Source organism: Alligator sinensis, unplaced genomic scaffold (assembly GCF_000455745.1).
Source record: "Alligator sinensis unplaced genomic scaffold, ASM45574v1 scaffold551_1, whole genome shotgun sequence".
Taxonomy (NCBI): Eukaryota; Metazoa; Chordata; order Crocodylia; family Alligatoridae; genus Alligator; species Alligator sinensis.
The window spans coordinates 64,052-71,725 of NW_005842526.1; the positions used below are offsets into that span (position 1 = coordinate 64,052).

Sequence of the window (7,674 nt, forward strand, 5' to 3'; positions counted from 1 at the left end):
ATGCCTACATTCCTTTGTGGAGCTGGGCCCCAGTTCAGGATTTGGATCCAGCCCTGCAGATCTGGAACAAGCTGGTTCCAGTCCATCAGAGCTGGGAACTTGACTTAGGACTGAGCTTCCTTGAAGCGTGGGGTTGTTGAGATCTGGGTCATCTCCTCTGTAATGCCTGAAATTCTTCCCTGTGCCCCCGAGCAGAGCACTGCTGAGCCTCTGCACAAGGCTGGGTGAGCGGCGAGCAGGGCCCAGCCCTCCTGCCAGCTCCGGGCTCAGCGTGGCTTTCACCCCATGTGACTACTAAGGCGGGTGGCTTGCAGGTCTCGGTGGAGCTGATGTACAACCAGCAGCTGTGCAGCTCCAGCAGGCCTGGCCACAGTTTCCAGCAGGAGCTGGAGATCCAGGCTGGAGCCTCTTGAGCTGTCTGCTACATGATCATTCCCCTGGAGCTGGGAAAGGTGGAAATCGAGGTGAGAGCGGCCGTCCGTGGCTTCCCGATCACCGACGGTGTGAAGAAGAAGCTCAAAGTGGTGGTAAGGCTCCCTGCTGTGTGGTCCCACAGACATCTCTTGTGTTTCTGGGCACCGTTTGTGGGCTTAAGCTGCTCAGGGACATGCCTGTCTAGAGCTTGGCCGGGAGACCACCCTTGTCTGTGGAGGTAGCTGGGAGGGGGAGTTTGGAGGGCTGGTGGGTTGCAGTGAGGGCTGTGGCTGCTGCAGAGAAGGCAGTGCCTTGGTGCCAGCAGGGGCTGTGCTGGAGAAAGCTGGAGCACTGCTGGAGGAAGCTCACTGCTCTGGATTGGCACCTTCCTCAGCTGGTGCTTGCTGCTGAAATGCCCCTAGTGCTGAGCTAGTGATCAAGGGAGGGTGACAGATGTAGATGCAATGTGTGAGGCGATGTAGATGCACTCAAATTAAATCCTTTGGCCACATTGAACCCAGCCTCTTCTCCCCTGCAGCCAGAGGGGATGAAAATCCTTCAGACCATCAGGAGCATCCTGCTGGATCCCCGAGCTCGCAGTGCAGGTACCGCTGGCTGAGGGAGCTGTGCTCCCACCACTGCTCCCAGCCCCCTGATTTCATGTGCCAGGAGGGACTGGTGGCTTTAGGGGCTCTGAGCCACTGGTGTCCCTCAAATCCACCAGTCATTGGGAAAGTGCTATGCTGCACTGAGCAGGTCCTGACCTGTTCTAGCAATCAGCTGCAGAAGATACCGGCCCTACTACTGCTGGCAGCTGCCAGAGCTGCTCCCTTGGGTCAAGCAGGAGATGCCTGTGCCTCTGATGGGTGCATAAGTGTCAACTTTTATTTTTGCTGGGGAGGAAGGGGGCTAAGATGATCCCTTCACCCCCCGACAGCATGGCCAGAGCAGAGCCGAGCACAGCTCATGGATGGATGCAGGCTGCTTGCTGCAGGCTCAGTGCTCCCCACCCTGCTGCCTTCCCCCCAGAAGCCCTACGCTGGCCATACTACCATGGCGAGGCACCCCCTACCAGCCCCCGAAGCAGGGGGCACAACTCCACAGCTGCTGCCCCTGCTGCTGCCGGGAGGGCAGGGGGCACCTCACCATGGTAGTGCAGTTGGCACAGAAATCTGGGGGATATGTGCCCCCCATGCGTCCCCTGGGAATGTGCGCAGTGGCAGGGAGCTGCCCCCCATCCCCATGGCTCTGTCCTGCTCCCTGGGCCCCATGCACAGCCCCGGCTGGGCAGTGCTTCCAGGCCAAGTTCCTGCCCCACTCCCTCCCTCACCATGTGGTCCTCAATCTGCCCCCTCTCCACCATAGACTTAGCTGTAGGCAGCTGGGGGAGCTGCTCTCCACCACTGCTTGGGCTGTATTCCTGACCACGTGCATGTGTGTGCGCATGCAGACATGCACATGGCACCCCCTGCATCCTGCAACCCCTTGGAGGCTGGAACGCTGCCAGCCTACAAAGGGAACCCCCTCTTTTCTTGTGGTTGTCTGTGGTGAACAGAAAACCCGGATCCCTGCAGGATACTGTGAATCTGGAACAAATGCTGTCCCAGAGTCATGCAGCCCAAGACCAGCACTTGATGTTCCCATTTTGGGACTGTCCCATAAATTAGGAATGAGTGGTCACCCTACTCTTCCCAAGGGGGGCCAGGAGCCTCAGGCCCCCACATACTTGGCACCTATGAATGGGAGCTGGGAGTTTTAGCCCACTGGTGCCCAGCAAAGGGTTACCCTGACTGAGAGAGGGGCAAAGCAAGGGTGATGCCAGCAGGGGCGGGACACTGAGTTTCCAAGGGGATGAAATGGTGATGGGAACACCAGCAGGCATCTTTCCATGACAGCATCAGGACCCCACTGGGAAAGAAGCCCTTTTTTCTTCTTAAATTGCCCTAAACATCAGGCCTCCTTTGGGCACTGCTGGGGTGAGGGGTATCAGCAGCTCGGGGCTGGGGGAACCAGACTGTTAAATCTGGTCCTCACTGGTTGCTGCATCAAGCTGAGCTGCATGTCTCACTTGGGTTTCTCATGCTCCTCAGCCTCTGGGGAGCAGGTGGAGACCGTGGGGCCTGTCGACATGAAGAACGTGGTCCCCAACACACAGCCGGTGACCCTGATCAGTGTGAGGGGTAAGAGTTGGGGGGCAGGAGGTGACCTGGGGCTTTGTGGGGAGGCCAGGAGGGCACTGCAGAAGAAAGGTACCATCATAGAGCAACCGGGCTGGCAGGTCCCTCCGAAGGTCACATCTAATCCAAATCAGCCCAGACTGATCTTTTTCTAACCTATTTCTAATACTGGTCCTGCCTGCGAGTCCCTTGGCATATGGTGCAGGGCCTCTGCAGGCAACTAGAAGTGGCAGCAAGAGGCTAGCAAGTTTAATGCCCTCCCTTGGCTTCCTGTTGCTCTCCAGCAGCTTCAACAAGCCCTCTGAATGCCATCCCTCCCCTCTCTCATGCCAGCTTGTCTTCTTGCTCACTGTGCCCTTTCCCAGGACCAGGTTGGGGGTGCAGAGTGGGACGTTCAGGGCTGGGCCCCTCAGAAGGCATTGGATGGAGGGGTGAGGGGCACTTGTAGCTGTGGGCAAGATAATGGGAGGATTGGGCTGGACTGGGCGAAGGGAAACAGGGAAGGGGGGCAGTCAGTGTGGGGCTGGGTCCTGGTGCCCCCTGGAGCAAGGTGGGGGGGCCAGGGCTGCTGTACGCCAGGTCCTGCCCATCTCCACTCTGCCTGAGCAGGAGACCTGGTGGGGGACACCTTGGAGAACGCCATTGATGGGGCCAACCTGAAGCACCTGATCCAGGTGCCTGCAGGCTGCGGGGAGCAGAACATGATCGGCATGACCCGGCCGTCATCGCCACCCACTACCTGGACCACACCGGGCAGTGGGGGAGGGTCGGCGCAGACCGCAGGGCTGAGGCCATCCAGGCCATCGCTCAAGGCAAGTCTCTGCTGGCTAGGCATGGGGCCAGGCCTTGGGCTGAGGAAGGAAGCCATGCATCCTGCCTGGGTGATGGCAGCTGCTCCCCTGCCAGCTTTAACCCTTGGACACAGCAAGCCACCCCCCAGATGGTAGGAATCAGCATCCTTCCCGGGGGTCGTGTGGAAAGGGGCATCAGACCCCTGAGGCAAACTCTGCCCTGAAACAAATGACTGGGAGGTGTCAAGAGGACGCGTTCATCTTGGCCTGCTGTGCTGATGATAGATAGCATCCTGGATCCAGCAGGCTGAGACAGGACGGGGGGTGGCTCTGGCTTGGTTCCCAGCCTGGGAAGGGGTGGGTGCAGGTCCTGCCTGGACAGATGTAAGGGAAGGTTGCAGGGTCAGGAGAGGCTGTCAGGACTCCTGGCTTCTTCCCCAACACTGGGAGAGGAGTGGGCTCCTGTGGTTAGAGGAGAGGGCTTGAGAGCTCCCAGGGGTGAGTGAGAAGTAGCCTGGAGACGATGGATGCAGCTCCTGACTCAGCCCCATCTCTGCTCTCTCCCTTCCCATTCCAGGCTATGCCCAGCAGCTGGCTTACCGCAAAGCTGACCACTCCTACGCAGCCTTCCCCAGCCGCCCATCCAGCACCTGGTATGGCATCGGCAGGGACGGGGTGGGGAGAGACCCACTGGGAATGGGGGTGAACTGAGCACCTCACCCCCTCCCACACACCTGCCTCCAGGGGTACTCGGCTCTGGGTGCAGTGAGGCTGCCCCTGGGGGGAAACAGCACTGACTCAGACCCAGAAGACCTGGGTTTAACCCCTGGGTCTTCCATGGACTCCTTGGGTCTCTCTGGGCCTCAGTTTCCTTTCCAATGAAATGAGAATGACATCCCTGGTCTATTGGGACCATGAGCTCTGTGACTGTTGACAGGACCCCGATTTTGGGTAGGGGCCTGGGCAATGCCTGGTCTACCAGGGTGACCCCACAATACAGCCAGAGGTCCCCCCTTCTTCCTGCCCAGGGTCTGCTCTAAAGATTATCATGGGATCAGAGCTGTTGCAATAAATGAGTAAGAGACTGTTACAGTCCAAGCAGTCACACAGCTGCTCTTAACCCTCATTTGTGCTCATCAGTAGCCCATCTGCGCTCCCCTGCATACTCCATTCACCCCAGGCCTCTCATTCTTCCCAGGCTGACGGCCTACGTGGTGAAGGTCTTCGCCATGGCTGTTGACCTCATTGCCATCAGTCTGGAGGTGCTGTGCGAGGCTGTGAAGTGGCTGATTATGAAGAAGCAGGATCCCAGCGGGATATTCCAGGAAACTGCTCCTGTGATCCATGGGGCGATGGCAGTGAGCAGGCAGCAGAGGCAGTGCTGGGGGCCCTGGCGATGGATCTGGGGAGGGGTCGGTCTGGTTATGGGTCTTTGGGAGCTCTGAACCTGGAGTCTGATTCTGGACAGGGCTGAAGGGCAGGTCATGTGCAATGTGAGATCAGGGCCGGTCAGGAAACCCAGCCCTTTCCCTGTCCCTTCTCTCCCTAGGGAGGATACCGTGGGTCGGAGACCAACACTTCTCTGACGGCTTTTGTTGTCATCGCAATGGTAGAGGCCAGGCATGTCTGTGAGCAGTACGTGCAGGTGAGCGGTGCCAGGACAAGACCCTCAGCTCTCTCAGTAGAGCAAAGCCTGCTTGTCTGGGAAAAGAAGGCGAAAGTGTGATCTAGTGGTAAGAGGAGGGGGCTGTTAGCCAGGACTCCTGGGTTCAAAAACTAGTCCTGAGAGTGACTTCCCACATAGCCCTGAAGTCACTTCCTTGCTCCGTGCCTGTGTCCTCGGTGAAGTCTCTTTCCCCTTTGGACTCTCATGTGCATTCCTGGGTCTCGACGTTTTTCAGAGCTTGGGAAGCAGCATCAAGAAGGCTGGGGATTACTTGGTCCATCAGCTGTCCAGCCTGAAGAAGCCCTACTCCATCGCCATCACAGCCTATGCACTGGCACTGCTGGGGCAGGCTGGAGCCAGGGACAAGCTCATGGCACTTTCCACAGGTGAGGGGGGTCTCTGCTCCCATCACGCTACCCCCAGAAACCGCCCCAGTCCCTGTTCCATGGCTGGGCCGAGCCAGCCCCATCACCTGCCTCCACTCCACTGCTCCATAATAAACCCACAAGCCCAGCTGGCCCTGGTATCTCCCACGTCCCTCTCACAGTAGATCTGGCTGGGGGTCCAGCTAGACCCCCCTCTGTCCTCCATTGCTTCAAAGCAAAACAGCTTGGTCCCCCCATTCTATCTGTACTGGGTCAGATGAGAGGGTCTGTCCGGGTTGGGATCCCTCCCTGCACTACACTGTGTCTTCTGAAGTTACCACTGGCTCACACTGATAGCCTCAGCCAAGCCTCTGTCTTTGCTCCCTGGAGACCCCCTATGCTCAGCTTCCCTGGGCTCCTTGTGCCAGGAGTCTTTTGGGCAAGTACCTGAGCATGACCCCTTGCTCCCACCAGGAGGAACACACTGGCCAGACCCCCGGTCTAGACTCTACTCCATCGAGTCCACCTCCTATGCCCTGCTAGCCCTGCTGAAGGAGAAGCAGCTAGAGCAGGCGGGGCCCATCGTCCGGTGGCTGGCTGGGCAGCGGTACTACGGAGGGGGCCATGGCTCCACCCAGGTATTTAACATGACTGTAGGTCCTAGGACTGGTCCACCTGGGGCAGAGCCCCTGGCTGTCTGTGTCCTGGGGTAGATATAGCATCCCAGTCTCTCACACCCAAGGAGACAGCCCTCCCCCCATTCCCCTTGGATCACCTGCTCACTAAAGTCATATCCCCTGCACATCCTGGCAGTATATGGATACATCCATCCAAGCCCCAGGGGACTTGGCCCCTAGCCCCCAGGAGATCTCCCTCTTCCCCACCCTCAGGGTGTGATGGCCCTTCCCAGCAGAACTCCCTGCACCCCTGGGCCAAGAGCTGCCTTTCACTTGCCCCCTTCCTATCCTTGCCTGCTCCTTCCAGCCTGCACTCTCTTTCCTCCCTACCCCACTGCCCACAGGGCCATGGGGTCTCTGCCGCTTCAAGCCTCACTTCCCCTTGCCAAGAGGTTTTGCTGCTGGCCCTTTTTTCCCACCCAGGGGAGAAAAGCTGCTCCGTTCCAAGAGGGAAGCAGACCTAACCAGGGGTGGATCCGGGGAAAAGCCCATAGCAGATCTCTCCTTGGACTCTCAGTACCATCTCCATCAATGTGCTGGCTGGTCAGGCCCGGCTAGGAGGGGGTGGGTCTGAATGACCTGCCTCTAGGGTCAGGCAAAGCCCACGCAGGGCTCAGAGACTGCAAACCCTCTGTGCCCTGGTGTAAAAGCAGGGCCATGAGGCCACAGAGCTCAGCCTTTGGCCACAGAACTGTGCCACAAAAGCTCAGCTCCTACTGTAGTGGCTGCTATTTGGCTGTGCTGTGCTCATGCTGAGTTGGGGATTAAAAACCCTTTTGCGGTGCCTGGCCAGAGGATCTGGCCGCTCTTCTCAGGCCCAGCCTGATCACCACATTAAGGGTCAGGAAGGAATTTAAACCCCCCATCAGATTGGCCCAGACTGGTCGGGGGGATCGCCTGCCTCTGCAAGGTGGGGATAGGGGCACAGTCCTTTTCCTTGGGTCTCTGGAGTAGGTTTAAACCAGCTCCTTCCTATCCTTGCAGTGGCAGGACATTGGCAGGGCCCTCCGTCCCCAACTGGTTTTGGGGTACGGGGGGGGAGGTGTTGGATGTTTTGGGCACTGAGCTCAGTAGTGGTGCATGAGGGCTTGTGTCTTTATAACCCAGCCTCTTGCCCATTTTACTCCTGCTGATGGGCCCTGTGCTCTTCCATGGCTGTGGCTATGTTTGCTCAGGATGGCAGCCCTGTATGGTGTCTGCCTCGATAAAAGGACATTTGATTATCAGAGAGGCTGCAGTAAAAAGTCTGGAGCGAGAGCAGTCTGGTCCATCTGTCCACTGAGCAGGGCGTATAAGTAATGTCCCCTGTACTCATGCCCATTCAGGTACATCCCAAGCTTCTGTCGGGACTGCAGAGGCAGTCCCAATCTTTGCTTGAGAGGTTAATTCACCCCTGGACCATGCTTCCATGGCAGAGGTGTGGGGTTGTCTGTGTACCTCAGTGCCTTTGGATGTAGGCATGAAACTTTTCTGGAAGCTGCTCTGGCACCACCCAGGTTCTTGGGCTCTGCAGCAGGGGAACCAGGTGAGATCCTCCAGCCTGCATTTGCTTCTCTTTGGCCTTCCCAGCCATTCCTGCACTAT

The 7,674-nt window shown here is 58.2% G+C and overlaps 1 pseudogene; it reads left to right on the plus strand.

Annotated features, from left to right (window-relative positions):
- LOC102375159 overlaps positions 1 to 7,674 on the plus strand; it is a 40,260-nt pseudogene that overhangs the window by 22,820 nt on the left and 9,766 nt on the right.